Source organism: Ambystoma mexicanum, chromosome 6p (assembly GCF_040938575.1).
Source record: "Ambystoma mexicanum isolate Mex_15411 chromosome 6p, UKY_AmexF1_1, whole genome shotgun sequence".
NCBI lineage: Eukaryota > Metazoa > Chordata > Amphibia > Caudata > Ambystomatidae > Ambystoma > Ambystoma mexicanum.
The window spans coordinates 652,204,934-652,223,106 of NC_090935.1; positions in this window are offsets into that span (position 1 = coordinate 652,204,934).

The window sequence follows — 18,173 nt, forward strand, 5'->3', positions numbered from 1 at the left end:
GTCTGTGACTTGTCACCGCCATGGATGCATGACACATGTCTGTGACAATGTTCAGATTCACTGATGCAGCCTAGTCATCCTTGTATCCACTGCGTCTGTGGTGCACGAGGCCAGATGGATGGAACTACGGTGAGGTGTGTGCATGTGATGGAAAGACCCATGATGCATGTGAGTTTGAAACCAACATTGTATGAATCATGAGTCCCTTGGTCATGTATGCCAATGTCCATGGCCTGCCCCATGCCTGTTACTGTATGTGTTTTGCCTGCACTGACCCATGTGTTGTGGAGGGACATGATGGGAGTGATGTATGACAGTGCCACTCATCTGCTGTTGCTTCCTGTCTAGGGGACCATTGTACAGTACCCTGATGCTTGTGTTCTATGTCTCCCTCTACACAGTGGCAAGTGAAGAAGAGGGCGGAGAAGGCGCTGTGGAGCAGAGCGGCGGGGATGCCGCCACGGCTGCAGCGGAAGGGGTGGGTGAGCCCCCACAGGGGCTTGCACCGGCGGAAGACGGCGTGGAGACATCCAGGTTGGTGGTTTCCACAGAGGGGGAGGAGGCCGCTACTGAGCCACACATGGGGCCTGGTGGGGGCATCCCCGCTGGTGCAAGTGGTGCAGTCCAGGGCCAGGGGCAGGAGGCAGCACAGGTCGCCGTGGAGGTGCCTGTGCATGTCACTGTCCCTGACACTGTGACTGCACCACCATGCACCAGCAGGGATGCCCCATCCCAGGCCCGTCCGCAGGTAGGGGAGATGTCCATGTCATCTGACACTCCTCTACCTGCGGACGAGGGGACCCCTGGCCGTGTGGAGAGGGTCCTGATTGGTGTCGCGTTGCGCACGGCTGGCATTCGTGATGAGGTGCATGCTTCCCGGGAGGAGCATGCACATCATCACGAAGAGCACCGTGCGTACGTGAACCATTTGGGAGCCGCCATGGTCGGGGGTTTCCTACATGTGTGTGGCCTTCTGGCGACCCTCTCCTCCTCTGTGGGGGCTATGCGCCAGTCGTGCTCCATGCCGTCTTCCGGCCCAGATGCCACCAGGGCCCCCTGTGGACCTGCCCCGACCAACGCAGCCAGCTCGGTGGGGACCCCATCCCTGCCACAGTCGGGAGTCGAAGGTCCAGCAGGGGTGGACACACCAGCAACTGTCCCCCTGCAGATGGAGGATGTGCCGGCATCATCTGGCAGGGCACGTGCACGACGGCATCGGTGGATTCCATCAGCCTGGATGCCGTCGTGCTGGCAGAGGCAGTGGCGTCGGAGGCAGCAGCAGGCTCGACGTGGGAGGCATCATGGCTCGGGGCCATCAAGATCAGAGGGGCAGGCATCGGCCGGAGGGCAGGTGAACCCTGGGATGGCAGTGTCTTCCGTGTGGGAGCAGTTGGTCCAGCGGATAGGTGCGGAGCGGCAGCGGGCGGAAGAGGAGCGGCTCACCATGGTCAGGGCGGAGTTCTCCATGCGTCGGGCGTTGAGGCGGGCTGAGTGCCTAAGCTCGCAGGGAGTTTGAGGTGGACACGGGGTTGTCCCTGCGAGACCTCGGGGCCAGGACAGAGTCCCGCCTCCGGGACATCGACATGGAGTTCGATGATGCCCTGGCCGGCAACATCACAGAGTGAGCCGCAGGACTTGCCCGCTGCCATTGTATATAGTTCTTTAGTTAGTTAGTGTTAGGTTTCTAGGTTTTTAAGTTTTTTTTGGACCGCTCGGACAATGGCCACTTTTCTGTATATATTTTTTTCATTAGTTAGTAGTAGTAGGTTTTATTTATGGTGTTGGGCTCATGGACCCTGGGATCTTCTTGTACATAGTTTGATGTTTGGAAAACATTTGTTGGATTTATATTTCCGTTCACCATGAGGCAATGGTTTTTCCTTATTTTTTCCCCCCATTATTTTGCTTTGGACTACATTAGTTTTTGGATTCCTTTGTTTTTTGATTTTTTCTATTAGTTCTCGGACATGGACCATTAGTTTTGTCATCCCCATTGTTGTGTGTTTTTTTTCTTTACTTCATTTTCATCTTTAATACATATATTTATTACTTACATTTGTGGTATTTTCTCATTGGTTTCATGCATGTCATGATATGGGTTTTGACATTCACTTGCACCCATTGTGTATGTGTGTGTGACGGACATGTGTTCATTTACATACTTGCCATTGGGGTTGTATCATGTAATTGCATCTACTATGTGGGTGGATGCAATCCTTGGCTGGGTGTTTGTGCTGGGTATGCTGCCCATTACTGCCATGATTGCGTTTCGTCAGGACCTGGGGGCATGGGGACATGAGTGGGGGCCTGCTGGGGGGTGGGGGTGCAAGGGGACATGGTTGGGGGCCTGCTGGCAGGTGCCCCACAGTGCTGGGGGGTGGGGGGGCAGGGGGACATGAGTGGGACATGGTTGGGGGCCTGCTGGCAGGAGCCCCACAGTGCTGGGGGGTGGGGGTGCAGGGGGACATGAGTGGGACATGGTTGGGGGCCTGCTGGCAGGTGCCCCACAGTGCTGGGGGGTGGGGGTGCAAGGGGACATGAGTGGGGGCCTGCTGGGGGGTGGGGGTGCAGGGGGACATGAGTGGGACATGGTTGGGGGCCTGCTGGCAGGTGCCCCACAGTGCTGGGGGGTGGGGGTGCAAGGGGACATGAGTGGGGGCCTGCTGGGGGGTGGGGGTGCAGGGGGACATGAGTGGGGGCCTGCTGGGGGGTGGGGGTGCAAGGGGACATGTGTGGGGGCCTGCTGGGGGGTGGGGGTGCAAGGGGACATGGTTGGGGGCCTGCTGGGGGGTGGGGGTGCAGGGGGATATGGTTGGGGGCCTGCTGGCAGGTGCCCCACAGTGCTGGGGGGTGGGGGTGCAAGGGGACATGAGTGGGGGCCTGCTGGGGGGTGGGGGTGCAGGGGGACATGAGTGGGACATGGTTGGGGGCCTGCTGGCAGGTGCCCCACAGTGCTGGGGGGTGGGGGTGCAGGGGGACATGAGTGGGACATGGTTGGGGGCCTGCTGGCAGGTGCCCCACAGTGCTGGGGGGTGGGGGTGCAGGGGGACATGAGTGGGGGCCTGCTGGGGGGTGGGGGTGCAGGGGGACATGAGTGGGACATGGTTGGGGGCCTGCTGGCAGGTGCCCCACAGTGCTGGGGGGTGGGGGTGCAAGGGGACATGAGTGGGGGCCTGCTGGGGGGTGGGGGTGCAGGGGGACATGAGTGGGGGCCTGCTGGGGGGTGGGGGTGCAGGGGGACATGAGTGGGGGCCTGCTGGCAGGTGCCCCACAGTGCTGGGGGGTGGGGGTGCAGGGGGACATGTGGCTTGGCTGGGGGGCATGCCCATGGTGGATGGGCTGCCTGCGGGACATGACCAGGGGTGCAGGCTAGTCCCCTGTGGTGTGGGCTGCCTGCAGAGGTCGTGGAGGGGGTAGAGGGGAGACCTGGGAGGACCCACACTGGCAATTCACCTCTTCAACTTCCCGCACACCCACGTAATACACTGCCCCACTCGCACAGGCCCAATCGCGTGTAGCATTTCTCGCGCACCCCTGAAATCCACGTACCCAGCCCATTCGCGTGTAGATTTTCTCGCGCACCCCTGTAATACACGTACCCAGCCCAATCGCGTGTAGCATTCCTCGCGCACCCCTCAAATCCACGTACCCAGCCCAATCGCGTGTACATTTTCTCGCGCACCCCTGTAATAGACGTACCCAGGCCAATCGCGTGTAGCATTTCTCGCGCACCCCTGAAATCCACGTACCCAGACCAATCACGTGTAGATTTTCTCGCGCACCCCTGTAATACACGTACCCAGGCCAATCGCGTGTAGAATTTCTCGCGCACCCCTGAAATCCACGTACCCCGCTCAATCGCGTATTTGACTTCCCGCGCGCCACTTTTTTGATGCGCTGGGACTCTACCGCCTGCCTTCGTGTGGCGGCCGTGTTTCAGCTTGTGCGTGTCTTTGCCTGTGCGTGGCTTTGCCCTATTCGATTCCATGAATACGTGTGGTTCGAGTGCGTGTGGGCGTTCCGTCTGCTTCCCTGCAGTACATCCCCAGTTACGCCCTTATTTTCCCGTGTTGTTCCCCATTCCGCGCGTTACGCCCCATGTCCCGCCCACTTTCTGGTGTGTGCGCTGAGGTTGTGCGCTTTCACTGTGCGCGTCGCGCACGCCTTTCGCGATGTTGCAGTGACTTGTGCGCCATGCATGGGTTTGGCGCACATCCCGCGGTGAACACGCGCAGGGACTTCCATGAATCGCACGCGTGCGCGTGCGCCTGTTTTTTTCCGCTTGCGCATGCTTGCGCGAAGATTTTCGGCGCACGTTTGTTCCATGAATCGGCCCCAATGGGTCTGCACTGTGTAAGTAAATGTTCTCAACAATTGGTGGTAATTGAAATAGAATATTCATTGCTACATTTGCGTAGCAACTTACACCAACTATATTTGAGAGTTTAAATGGACCATGTAGTTCTGTATCTGACTGCTTTTTTTGGAGTTTGTCTTCCTTCTTTGAAGAAGTACCTGGTTTACTTTCCCTAATTGATTCTTTTTTGATTGTGGTACTTGATGAAGTTTTAGTTTCTTTTACTCTTTTTGGAGGATTTGCAGTGACATCCTGTTGCATTTCTGTTTGATTTAGTTTTCTTTTAAAACATTTTCCTTTTTGTGGAACAGGATATGTTTGTAGATGAGGGGTGTATAGTGAACGAAGTCTATTGTATTCTAAAATGCAAGGAATATCAGCGTTTATTTTACTTGCATCAAAGTTGATTAGAAATAGACCGTCAAGTGTACGTAAGCGTGATAGTGCTACGTAGCTCATGCCTTCTTTAAAGACTGTGTTACCAATGTCTATCATTGCTTTGTCTAAGGTAAGACCTTGTGATTTATGAATGGTGACTGCATATGCACGAGTTAGAGAAAATTGTTCTCTGCGTACATACATGTCTTTGAAGAGAAGGAATCGGGCTGTTGAGCGTCCTATTCTTTTAACTTCTGAAAGTTTGTCAAAGAGAATATTGACAAACTGAATTTTGTTGTCACGTGGGTATGTTTGAAAGCCAACAACTGTACCCAGTGCTCCATTAACTAGTCCTTGGTCTACGTCAAGGTTACATATCAGCATTACTCTGCAGTTTAAGGACAATTTGAATATCATTTCCAAGCCTGGTGTGTTTGAGATTGATTTTTCTAAACTGTTTAGTCTTGCTGTGGCTTGGGTAGTGTCATTCCATGTACATCTAGTTTGTCTGTGGCGCTAACTTCCATTATTGGTTGCATTTCTTTACTCAACATGATTTCATTGAATTTGAAACAGCTTGCAAGAGTTGGCATTAAGGCCATACAATTGACATTGTTGTGGGCTAATTGGTCCATAACATCTGTAGCACATGTATTATCACCATAAAGTGCATGAATCTGCCGGGTTTTCAATATTGCTTCTGCTTCTCTAGAAAGTATACCAACTCTGATACTTTTTAAGATGTTGGCATAAGTGAGATCTGCAGATTGGCGCATGTTTTGTGTTAATTCTCTGTATTGGAAATGTTACCAAAGGTTGACATTTCCAATGCTGCCAACAGTTTTACGACAGAGTTTGTGTCCTAATGTTTTAAAAATAGGCTCACCTTTTACAGGTGTCAATTGAAGAAGATCTCCGAAAACAATAATGTGTTTCCCTGCAAAGAGCTCTTCATAGTTTGTTTTGAGTACTTCCTGTAATCTGAGGTGAATCAAAGCCAACATTAGGTTGGACACCATGCTCACTTCATCTATTAGTAGCATTTTCATTTGTTTTAATAATCTGTGTAGTTCCATTGCAGATTCTGCAGAAAGTTTGTAATAATCTAATTTGTTTTGGTGTTCTACTGGCAGGAGTAGTAATCGGTGTAAAGTGACACCACCTATGTTGTAGGCAGCTAAACCTGTGGGGGCAGTGACAATAGCTGACAGTTTGTTGTTTGTGAATTTTTGAAGGAAATTACTGATGATTTTGATTAGGAAGGTTTTGCCAGAACCAGCTTCACCACTGACATACAATAGTATAGGTTTGTAATTTTGACAGGTGCATTCTTTGTTTTCATGTTGTACACCATGTGCAATTTCTTTTGTTACTTCTTGAAAACTGCTACATTGCTCATTGTTTAGCTTTGATTCTAGTATAGTTGTCTTCTTTATCTTCATACTGACACATGGTGTTTTGTACTTCTATCATAGCTAATTCTGCCTCATTTGTTATTAGTGGGACTCCCAGTGGTTCTTGGCTTCCTGTGACAGATGGTTGACTACTGTCAGGAGTGTCCTTATCTAGTTGGGCCGGGAGTTCTTCTTCGTGTTGCTATTCATTGTGCAACATTGTTTTGTACTGTGCAAAGTTTACATCAGTTATACTGCTTTCATTTGCTTTGAAAGCGTCTTCATATGAGTCATAGTTATCTAGTATTTCTTCTTCTTTTCTCCATGGTTTAAAGAGTTGTAGCAGGGACATGTAATATACTTCTTTATGTTGAGGAGTCTTTAATAACAATTTGATATGATTAATTAAATTTGGTTTGGTGAGTTTTACTAAGCTGCCTTCACAGTTTGTCACTTTGTATTTACGGTTTTGGTCATCAGGTTTTATATTATTTTTGTTTGTGTAGTTTTGGGCTATGTGGTATAGACTCATGGTTTCCAAAGTGGTACTCCTGTTTGGGTAGTATGTGTCCAATAAATTGTTTTTTAAAATGTCTTGGCTGTTGGGATCATGTTTGGCTATTGATTGTATATCTTAGTATGATTTTAGAACTATTTTTCTAGATTTAGCTGGGGCCAAGACTTAGCCATACTATATTTGCAGATTTACCATACAATGCAGTACTAGTTAATCGATCAGCTGCTTCATAGGATCCACATTCTCTATGGGACAGCATTTTTATGCCCAAGCTGTATAATGTCTGAGACACTGTTTTATCTGATGACAGGTCATTCCAGAGGTCTTGGAGCTCTGTCTTTTCTGATTTGGTTAAGTATGCTGTGACATATCGTGCAACTGCAGTAGAATTGTCTGCAATGTACTGCACGTCTATGTTTGTATTCCATAAGTAGGCAATGATTGCATTGTAATCATTGATATATTTTTCTTCTTCTTTTCTTTTTATGCAATATGTATTTTTAGGTGACTTACCTTTAACACTATGTCTAACTGAAGACATGAGGTTGTTCACTTGACCTGTATTTGTGACTGGTCTAGGGAAACCAAATCGGCATTTGGTGTAGTATTTCCCTTTGTTTTTGTATTTGCGACGCCAATATTTGCCACATTTGTGTCTTTGGAATTGTAAAATTTTTGCATGAAGATCACTATTTGTGGATTCTGATGGAATTTCACAAGTGACATATTTTTCAATAAACTGTAAAACAGTGGCATCACTGTCTTGACCAAATTTAGGAGCATCTTTAATCCATAAAAGCATGTGGATATGTGGTGCTCCTCTGGCTTGGTATTCTTTTCTCCAAAAGAAGTGTTGCACTTCTCCAAGGGGAGGAACAGTTTTGTTACAAATAAAATGTAGCATAGCAATGAAGCGATGGTGAAAATATCGTGAAACATTAACAGGATCCTGTTAACAAAGTTCTCCAGGTGTTAGTATATCTATGTTTGTTTTGTTTTCGTTTGATATGCGTAGAAAAGCATGTAAATCTTCCCATGCATATTCTGCGCAACTTAATGTAACAAACCAAGTGGGTGGGCCAAGGTTTCTGATCATACAACGTACATCTCCATGACGTCAAAACCAGTACTCTTTAGTACCACACATATTTGCTAATAGATTTGTAACATTTGTTTGTAAAACCTCATCTTTTTGTTGAACTTTTTGTAATAATTGTGTAGCTGTCATATTTTGAAAGTGTGATCCTGATTTTAATATGTGTGCAACTCCGTAACATAAAGTTGCTAGTTCACTTTCAAAGAGTAGGTGGAATATGTATTCCACATTTTGTCGAAATCTGGGATATTCAGAATACATTCGTAATGAGCGATATTCTGATGCTGATATTTGAATAGGTCTATCATCGTATCTTCCTCCTTTGCCAGTAGGAAAGAGTAGAGGAAAAGCATGTGCTTCTATACTTTTTTCCCATATGCTGATTGGTGATCCTTTTGTTTGACGCATTTGGTACGTTTCCAGTGCATCTTCTATGGTGTCATTAGAGTGCAATGGATGAATTGTATAATGGTCTAAAGTGTTTGATATTGTAGCAGGATCTAGGAGCTCAAATTGACCAGCTTCTTGTGTCTGTACAATTATTTCACTTGTATCTTGCAAGTTTTCTTCAATATTAACTTCTTTGTAATATTCATTGTTCTCTTTAAGATATTGTAGGGCTTCTCTAACTTTATGTAAATCTACCAGTTGTTGCCAAATTTTTTTGTCTTTTGTAGGTACTCCATTTACCAAGATAATTAAAGATTGCTGCATTGGACGTTGCACTCCAAGAGTGTGCACATTTTCTTTTAGATCTAATGGTAAATACACTACTTTTCCACGAATACCTTTCACTAATTCAGAGGGAGGTAATTTTGCAGTTTTTGGTTTAAGGTGTATTATTGCTTGAAATGGGTGCACTGTTTGAATTATGATGCTCTCATATAAATTAAGTTGTTGAAGGGGTTTTGGTAGTGGATACAATTCCAAGTTATTTGTGATAGCATGTGAAGGAGTTTGGTTGTTGTCAAGTTTTGTAGTGCAGTAACTGCAAAGTATTATGGGGTCAGTTATTTCGTATTTGTTTTCTGCTATAAGGTAGAGAGCTAATTCAAACCATTTAGAATCTTCATTGTCTTCTATTTTGTATGATAGGTCTATAGTTTTTGTGCTACTTTTATATAAAGTTCTGCGGCAACATACACACACGTGGTTTGGTACTTCAGCTGAAGTACTTTCAAATTTTAGTATTTCTTTTTTGTATGTCTGTAGTGAAAGGTTGCCATGTGCAGAATTGTTACGAAGTTGGTTGACAGCTAATTCATCTTGTAAGGGGGTTTCACTTCCAAAATATTTTGTCTGGATATAGTTGATTTCTTCTAGGAGGTCTTTTGCTGTACCATATAGAAGAATGTTATTTAAATTGGCTAGTACTAAAGCAGGACTTTTAGCATAGTACAGTTTATAAACTAGATATCTTATACTTGCATGATGTGTTGATATCCTTTTGATATCATGGAAGAGTGTTTTGCAAGTAGGTCCTGTAATGCGGGCCAAGGAATGTCCTTGTAGTCCTGTGTACTTGCGTATTGGACAAGCATCCATATTTTGCAGTTTAATTTTGATTTTGTCTTTGCTTTTCACATATTGATTGAGGAATTGGCATAAAGACTTGAACATTTTTTTGGGAATGTTACACATTGACGTGCATGGCCATTTGTACACTAGATGTTCTGATTCAGTTGAATGGAGGGGTAAATCTACGTTTTCAGGGCATATTTTTGTAAGGAGTTCTTCTTGTTCCATTATGGTATTATTAACTTTTTCATAACCTCGACCACTGCTATGTATGGCAATTGTATTTGTTTGCTTTTGTTTGTAGTCTTCTTCATTAAAGTATGGTTCTGTGGTTGTAGTGTGACTCCATTCACCTCCACAGATATTTAAGAAGTTATTTCTGTTGACATTTCGTTTATTGAGAAGTCTTTTTTGTAATTTAGTTATTTTTTTGTAATTTAGTTATTAGTTTTGTTAGTGGTTTCATTCTGTTTAACACTAAAATAAATAACTTGAAGAAGTGCACTGTCTATCAACGCTTCTAAGATTACTTTCCTACGATAGGTTTGAAATCTTGAACCTGGTTTCTCTCCTGTTTTCATAAGATTTTGAAGGACTTTGTGACGGAACATTTTGGCTAAAATACTTTTCTTGGTATGCTTACTTTGTACTATATCTAGATTTACAGAATAAGTTTTATTTGTAGTGATAGTTGATTTTCTGTTAATTGTTTTTTGGGTTGTTAATACGTTTTAATAGAGGAAGGAAAGTTTTTGTACTAGAAACTTCTTCTGTTTCACTACATGACTGTATTAGCTGTTGTGTTTCAACTTTTTTTTACAAATTCTGCTATAGATGGATGTTTATGTTGGAGACTTTTCTTTTCATTTGCTCTACTTCTGCATCCCTTTCTACGGAGTTGCTTTTTGGTAGGCATTCTTTAGGGTCTGTTGAAAAAAAATACAGAAGGTATGGGCTGGGGTGTTCTGCAATGCGGACATGGTGGTAGTTCCAGGACATTGCGTATTACATCCGGGGAATTTGGGGTGGGGAGGGATGCAAATGAGATTGAATGTAGCAAGGGATTGGTCAGTAAAGTTTAGTGAGTGTGTTGTGCTAGGAGAGGTTTTCTCTGATATTCTTTTTGGTGAGAGAAGAACAGATAGCTATGGCTCAGTGTTTCAAAAAACAGATTGTGCGGATTTTGGGAGACTCGTGGATACATTGGTTGAAGGTGCATGCAGAAAGCTGTGGAGTATCTATAGATCTTGGATTACCACATGTGGAAGTGCACTGGCATGGAGTGCGTGGAATGAAGTGGCTGGACTTGCTACCTCTCTGTGCAACTTTGAAGATAGAGGAACATCCAGACATAATTGTAATTCATTGTGGAGGGAACAGTTTAGGACATGTGTCTGGAATTTCTTTGCAATTTGCAATGAAAGAAGGACTTCAGAAGATCATGGATATGTTTCCAAACTCCAAAGTAATTTTTTCACGGATTGAGCAGAGACAATGTGGCTTCGTTCTTTCTCATGTGGTCCACAAATGGAGAAAGCAAGGCGTAATGTCAATAAGGCTGTTTGTGCTTTCCTAAGAGATTTTGGCATGTTCTCTTTTCACAATGAAAATATTATGTTTCGTAGTACATACATTTTTCGCAGAGATGGAGTCCATCTTACTTATGCTGGCAATCAGATTTTTCTGAGAAATGTACAAAATGCAGTGCGACCTTTTTTAGAAATGCAGCATCTATTTTGAAGTAGGTGTTAAGTATTTATAATTTTTGACATACAAACACCTCCCAAAGGCTTTTTTCAGAGCCACCACTTCCTCCCAGAGAAAAAAGCAATGGTTACAATAGGGCAGCACCCCAATTTTTTTTATTTTCGCGAACTGTCCGCGGACTTTCAAGAAATAGAAAGGGCCCTGCATTCTTTATCGTTACTTCTATTTTTTAACTGTGAAAGGCGGCTCTGAAAAGAGCCTTATTATTTTTTGATTTTTGTTATTTTGTATTTTTTTGGCTTTTTACACACGACACACTAGGAGAGGAGGGGAAAGGAGGGTAAAGGGGGGTCACCAACCACAGGGATAAGAAAGGGCGAGCTGAGAGAGGAAGATGTAGAGTGGGTTTTATTTGGGTAGTGAGCAGGTCTTCTCGTGCTCTGAGACGATAGTCTCAAAAGCACTCCGAAGTCGCTCCCCCCTACAGAGTACTGTGTCACAGTACATACATACAACTGTGACCCTCGAAAGGTAAGGGTCATCAGAATTCTGTATGGCCTGTGAGGCAGCTTGAGGAAGACGCTGTCCCACAGAGGTGTTCCTTGTGATGACAGGATCAGAAACGGAGGATGAAGTAGAGGCAATCAACCTACTACGCTCTTCGCAAGGTACAACCTTGCGAATGGCCCCAGCGTGGAATGAGTTCAGGTGTCGCTTCATGGTCGTAGTCCCAAAGCTATACGAACCATGCCTCCTGTGACTGAGTACCATTTTGCACTCGTTGCAGGTAACACGGTTTCGCACGAGCCTTAGGACCATTCCCATGAACGGTAAACAACCGCCACACCCAAGAATCACGCCGCGGGCGGCTAGTAGGGATTTCCTCTACCTCATTCTCGTCATCCTCTTCTTCCTCCTCTGTATCCTCACTCCTGTTCCCCTCTTCAGGCCCTTGGGGAAATGGTGGTGGTGGGGGTGGTGCTGAGGCAGATGTAGCACCATGTGGTAATAGTTGAGCCATGGATGTCATAGGCTTGGAGATGGAAATCTCAAAATCTGCAAAGTATGCAGAAACATAATGAGAATGCACTCTAGGGCGTGGTCTTATATAGGGGTGCTTGTGCGCGGGTCGCAAGACAGATCGAACATCAAAAAAGGTTCAAAAAGTCACAAAAACTATGTGGAAAGTTAGGAGTAGTATGTGGGATTTGTGGTATGGTGATTTTTTAATGAGAAATATTGTGGATTACTTGGAAATGTACTTTTAAACTGTCCGCATTTAGAGCACGAGATGAGCGTGGGCGCGGTCACATGATTGTTTTGTGAGCATGTTCGCTAAGGTAGCGGCCGTCCGCAGGACACCCAATGTACGGACATTGTTTTGCGCATGCGTGTTGATGTTCTACGGACAGTGTTCGGGCCTGAACTAATTAAAAGTGCGTCACATGTAAAACGAACAGTTACGGACAGCCGTTTGTTCTTAGCACAGTTTAATTTATTTGCTAACAATATGGACAGACATAGCATTTCAAGCACACCTCCATTTTCGTTTATTTACGAACAATTCAGGACACCACAAGTGTTCTTAGAACAGTTTCTGCTTGCTAGCGAACACTACGAACAGGCATAGTGTTCTTAAGGACACCTCCATTTTCGTTTATTTACGAACATTTCAGGACAATACGAGTGTTCTTAGAACATTTTCAACTTGCATGAGAACATTACGGACAGATGTAGTGTCCTCAGGACAGTTACATTTTCGTTTCTTTACGAACATTTCCGAACAACCGCGCTGTCCGTGGCCACCTAAATTGGTTTCATCACAAAGAACTGAAAGTAATTACAACAGAATATAAGAAAAGTAACTTTATTTCATATATATATACAATTATGACTGGGAAGGTGGGGCAGAAACGGAAACAAAAACAGGAGAATTAGGGATTTCTAGATAACTGGGATCAGGTGAAGAAGGGAAGGAAAGCTCATCGAAACACATTGGTCCATAGACAGGGTTTGGGGTTAACTGAGTGGGATAGGGTGAGGGGGGACAAGTGCAGGTTGGACATTGGTGTGCTGTTGGTGGTTTCACATGATTTTCCACAAAGTTTTTCAAATCCATAAAATTTTGCATAAGGTCGTCCATTTTTTGATTAATCTGTTGTAGAGTGATATCCTCTGATTGTTGTTGTGAGATGCTTGGAATTTTTGTATGGTCTGTAATAAAAAAAATGTATATGTTAAATGTATACAAAATAATATTTATTAATTGGTTTATATAGTAAAGTGTGTATCATTAGGTGGACTATCTTCTAACGTTTCCTCTCGTGGGAAATGCTCCTCTAGCCAGTCGAGAGTACTACACATTTCTGTGAGAAAACAAAAAAGTAATGTGTTTTTTTTAAATGTTCTAATATAGAAAGTTTATAAATATATGAGTAACAAGAAGTGCACTTACTATGTCTGGTGAGATATGTAATCAGTAGTCTATACGTCTGGTCTTGCTGTTGGTTGTGGAGCGTCTGTGAGGTAATTATGGTGGAAGCCACTTTATCTTCTTTTGGTATATTCCATTTTAAAACATATTGTATTTAAGTGAATGGTTAGTGTGTTACATATATGGGTTACATTTTTTAAGTATTACTACATATACTTTGTATGTGTGCTGTTTTGTGAATTTGTTAAATCTTCCTATGTTATGATATAACTATTACACATAGCCCCCCAGAGTGTTTAGGTGGTGGTACTGTTGTCCGAACATGTCTGCGGACCGTCAAATTCAGTAGAAAGGGTTCAGTATGTTCCATATTATATGTACATAAAGTCAAAGTTATTATTGTTAAGTTGTGCTACTAAAAAACTATGAAATTCAGTAAAAAAACTTTGTTAAAGGGACGTTATGGTTAAGTTGCGCTACTAAAAACCTATGAAATTCAGTGAAAAAACTTTGTTAAAGGGACGTTATGGTTAAGTTGCACTACGAAAAACCTATGAAATTCAGTAAAAAAACGTTGTTAAAGGGACGTTATGGTTCAAAGTAAAACCGAAAAACCCCTGAAATTCGTCAGTTATGGTAAGATAAGCAACCATAACTCGCGCCACCATGCACTGCTAACACTAACACCCAGGACATCAAAGATGACATCACAAATGTCATTGATGACATCACTGATGACATCACATGTGAACTTACTTTTCATGAAAACTCTGTACAAGGGAGTCTTATAATGCTGACCAAAAACTGTCAAGGATCATTGGGATAAATATCATGAGCTAATTAGTGCATTAAGCAATGCATTGATATAAATAGCATTCTGTTATGAAGTTCTATACAGTATACTAAGCTACTCATGCAGAAACATAGGCAGCATACATGATGAAGGTGCAATATTCATAATCTTGTCATGTTGAATAGTGAAATGATAACTGCTTTCTTATTAGAGTTTTGCATACTGTGAAACATGTAATAAGTAGATACTAAAACCCATTTAATACATAATTATTACAGACAAAACACAAAGAGACAACAACACATACAAATATGAGTATATACAGGGACAGTGAAGTAAACAAAAAAGACGAAGTAGTAGCAGAAAGAGTTCATAACCTAACTGATTGTCTTTATGCGGAGAAACTATTGCTCTGTTTCAAAGCTGCTACTTACCATATGTATGTGTATCACATGATGTGACTGCACCCAAAGGAAAGGAGAGTGAGTACAATGTATACAAATATGAGCATATACATGGAAGGTAGAGTAATACAAATAAAACTATGAGAAAGTGCTGATAACTCTAATGATTATCTTCATGCGCAGAAAGGATTGCTCTCTTTCAAGCCTGTGTCTTCCGCTATGTATATGTTTCATATGCTGTGACTTGACCCTAAGTCTACAAATATAGTACCTTTTCAATTTTTACTTCCTGATTGTTACTGAAGAAAACTATGTGGCCTAGATATGTCAGTAAAGGGAAAAAAGAGAGAGCCAGACATGTGATGTCATCAGTGATTTATCAATGACATTTGTGATGTCATCTTTGATGTCCTGGGTGTTAGTGTTAGCAGTGCACGGTGGCGCGAGTTATGGGTGCTTATCTTACCATAACTGCCGAATTTCAGGGTTTTTTCGGTTGTACTTTGAACCATAACGTCCCTTTAAAAACGTTTTTTTACTGAATTTCATAGGTTTTTCATAGTGCAATTTAAGCATAACGTCCCTTTAACAAAGTTTTTTCACTGAATTTCATAGGTTTTTAGTAGCGCAACTTAACCATAAGCCCCTTTAACAATGTTTTTTTACTGAATATATATATATATATATATATATATATATATATATATATATATATATATATTACATGATTTGGTATAACTTTGGATTATGGTTCAATATCTGAATGCCTCTCAAGAAAACTGTTAATGGCTCATTTTTTATTATCTTTTCAATTGTTAGGATAAAAAACATTCACTTCACATGGACACCATAAGATCGTCTACCACAAGATCCAAACATCTGAAGCCGAAGGCCCACCAGAGACCCACTGGAGGGCTGATGCTGTGATAAACTTTGGCCAAGTCAACCACATCCTTTCAGACCTCTGCCTTCAACTCAACTGGGTAGATCTGATCTGGTGCCTTCCTCCTCTTGTCTGGCGGGACCAACCAGTCTGAAGCCCTCCTTTACATCCTTCTCTACCTCAAGGTTGGAGTAGTCGACGCCTGTACCTGACCGAAAACTGGACTGCACCTTTGCATGCGCTCCTTGCTGGGTCATTACTGGAAACTTTACTAGCATTCTCACAGCTCTGCTGGGAACTCATCAACCTTATGACGAGGAAGAGCCTGCTGGAACCCATATCCTGACTCTCTGGTCCCAAGTGCCTGCCAACACAGTCCTGGGTCACACCAATGTCTACTCCTGCCTGCTGCTCCTGACAGGCTCTCCCGTGCTGCTGCTACTGAGCTCCGGCAGTCTGCACCCTGCACTGGGATCTCTGCCTGAGCCTGCCCTAACCATTGCTGGAAGCTGCAAGCCTGCAGCCAGTGTGCCACCTACAGCAAAGACTGGGGGAGCCTGTTTGCTCCCACATATTGCTGGCCCCCTGGAGTCTGTGGTCTTGCAAGTCAGAGATAGGGTTCCAGATGCCTTTTACTATTTACAGGCCTCTTTCCCTCTCGATGGCAACACAGCTGAGCAGTTAGGCTTAGACTGAGGAGGAGGTGGGATTAGTGTGGATTACAGTTAACAAAAGCAAAGTCTATTAAGCAAAAAAGGTCCACAAAAATAAAAGCTATATATTAGACACCAGCCATCAGTAAAAAAAAAGAAAAAGCTCCTCTTGTGCAAAGAACAGAGCGCAGCGGGAGTTTCAAAATGGATCCATTTTGATGTAGGCATATACACTTGTTACCTATTCTATGCTACGTTAACATATGCTATGTGATGTTATTTTAACATATGCTGTTATGCTAAGATGTGTTATTTTATTGTAAAAGCAGTTCATGAGGATACGTATACCATGGACCTGGCTTCATTGTGCGATAGAAAGAGGATTACAGAATGGTCTGGAGAGGCTCCTTGGACTGACCGAACCCTATTGCACAATCTGGCCTTTTTGTATGGGAGCCATAACCACAATAAGGGCATCTTTTATGCACAGATATTTTATTAGCCTAGTTCATCCTGAGGGCCATATTTCTAGCCCTAAAGGCAATTCTTTCTATGACTGGGAGCAGGAGAAATACAGGACTAATGCGGTCCCCATAAAAGCAATGCAGGCGGGGTCTATCGGCAGCATTCTGGATCACCTGGGAAGAGATCACCTGCCTAATACAGACGCCAGGAAACTGGGGTTACCCAATGGCAATATCCCAGAAGCTGAAAAATGATATACAAATATAAGAATCGTTAGTGCTATTAAGTATGCAAACTTGCAAATCCAGATGAATAATGACAGTGAGGTATGGGCCCAGGGATTGAATCCACACGTCTATGGTCAAAACCTCAGTGCTAACCCCGTAAACCATTCCCCTTGTGTCTTGCATCATTTAGACTTTAGAGCAAGATCATTCTCAGACTTCCAGAGGCCTTTTCTGAAGTAGCAGTTGGGCGGATTGGCCAATGCTCATGGGGAATCTTTACTGATTTGGACCAGGATTTGCACGTCATCAGCATAGTTATAACGCGATAGAATGCAGATTACAGGCATCAAAGATGGAGGACGGGTGGGCTGCATCCGCGTGGAACCAGCATCGTGGTGCCCGTGTGTCTTAGAGTGGAGGCTGTCAATGGCTCTGACTGCAACTTGCTTGAGAGCAGTTACTCAGCCAGGATACAGTGAGACCTGTTACACAAATGAGGTGTACACTCTGAAGAAAGACGTTACATTTGACAATGAGGACACTTCCAGAAAAGTACAAAATAACCAATGTTCCATCACCGCCACCATGCAGCACCATCTTGAGGTCGTTGGCTACTGAATGGACAACGGGTCTGGCGACTTCAATCAGTTAAGTGCCCGTTTGCACGTGTGGAGAACATTATGCATTGATGAGGCAGTTAGTCAGGTTGTTGGTTGGTTAGTTTGGTGGTTGTGATTAATTAATTCCTGAATACTGAAGTGTTTTATCTTCAAGGTAAATAGCTCAATACGTTTCTTAAAGTTTCCTAATGAGAGCTACTAAATCCAGTAGTAAACAATTTAAGACAATACATGTTTAAGGGCCCTGGTGTAAAGAGACGTGTCGGGTATGTGGACATATTGGTCTATCATAACATAACTTCCAAAACTTCTAGGGTAAACTCTTCTGACCAGTATTACACCTGTGGGCGGAAATTCATAAAGGTATTTTGAGCAATGCAAATCACAACGATTTCTACTCCCAGGTGTGAAAAACCCCGAAGGAGATTTATTCCCAGCAATCATCTTCTTTTTCAGTTCCTTCTCGTGACAGACAAGATCCATGGAGCTTGGAGCATGGAGCATGGAGCATGGAGCATGGAGCATGGAGCATGGAGCATGCAGCATGGAGCTTGGAGCATGGAGCATGGAGCATGGAGCTTGGAGCGTGGAGCGTGGAGCGTGGAGCATGGAGCATGGAGCTTGCTTCTGCAGAAAGTTTGATTTTTCCACAGCTTAGCTGCTCACGTGCTCACGCCGTTTCGCCTTTGTTTCCAGAGGTGCCCGGTTATATTTGTATCTGCTGCTA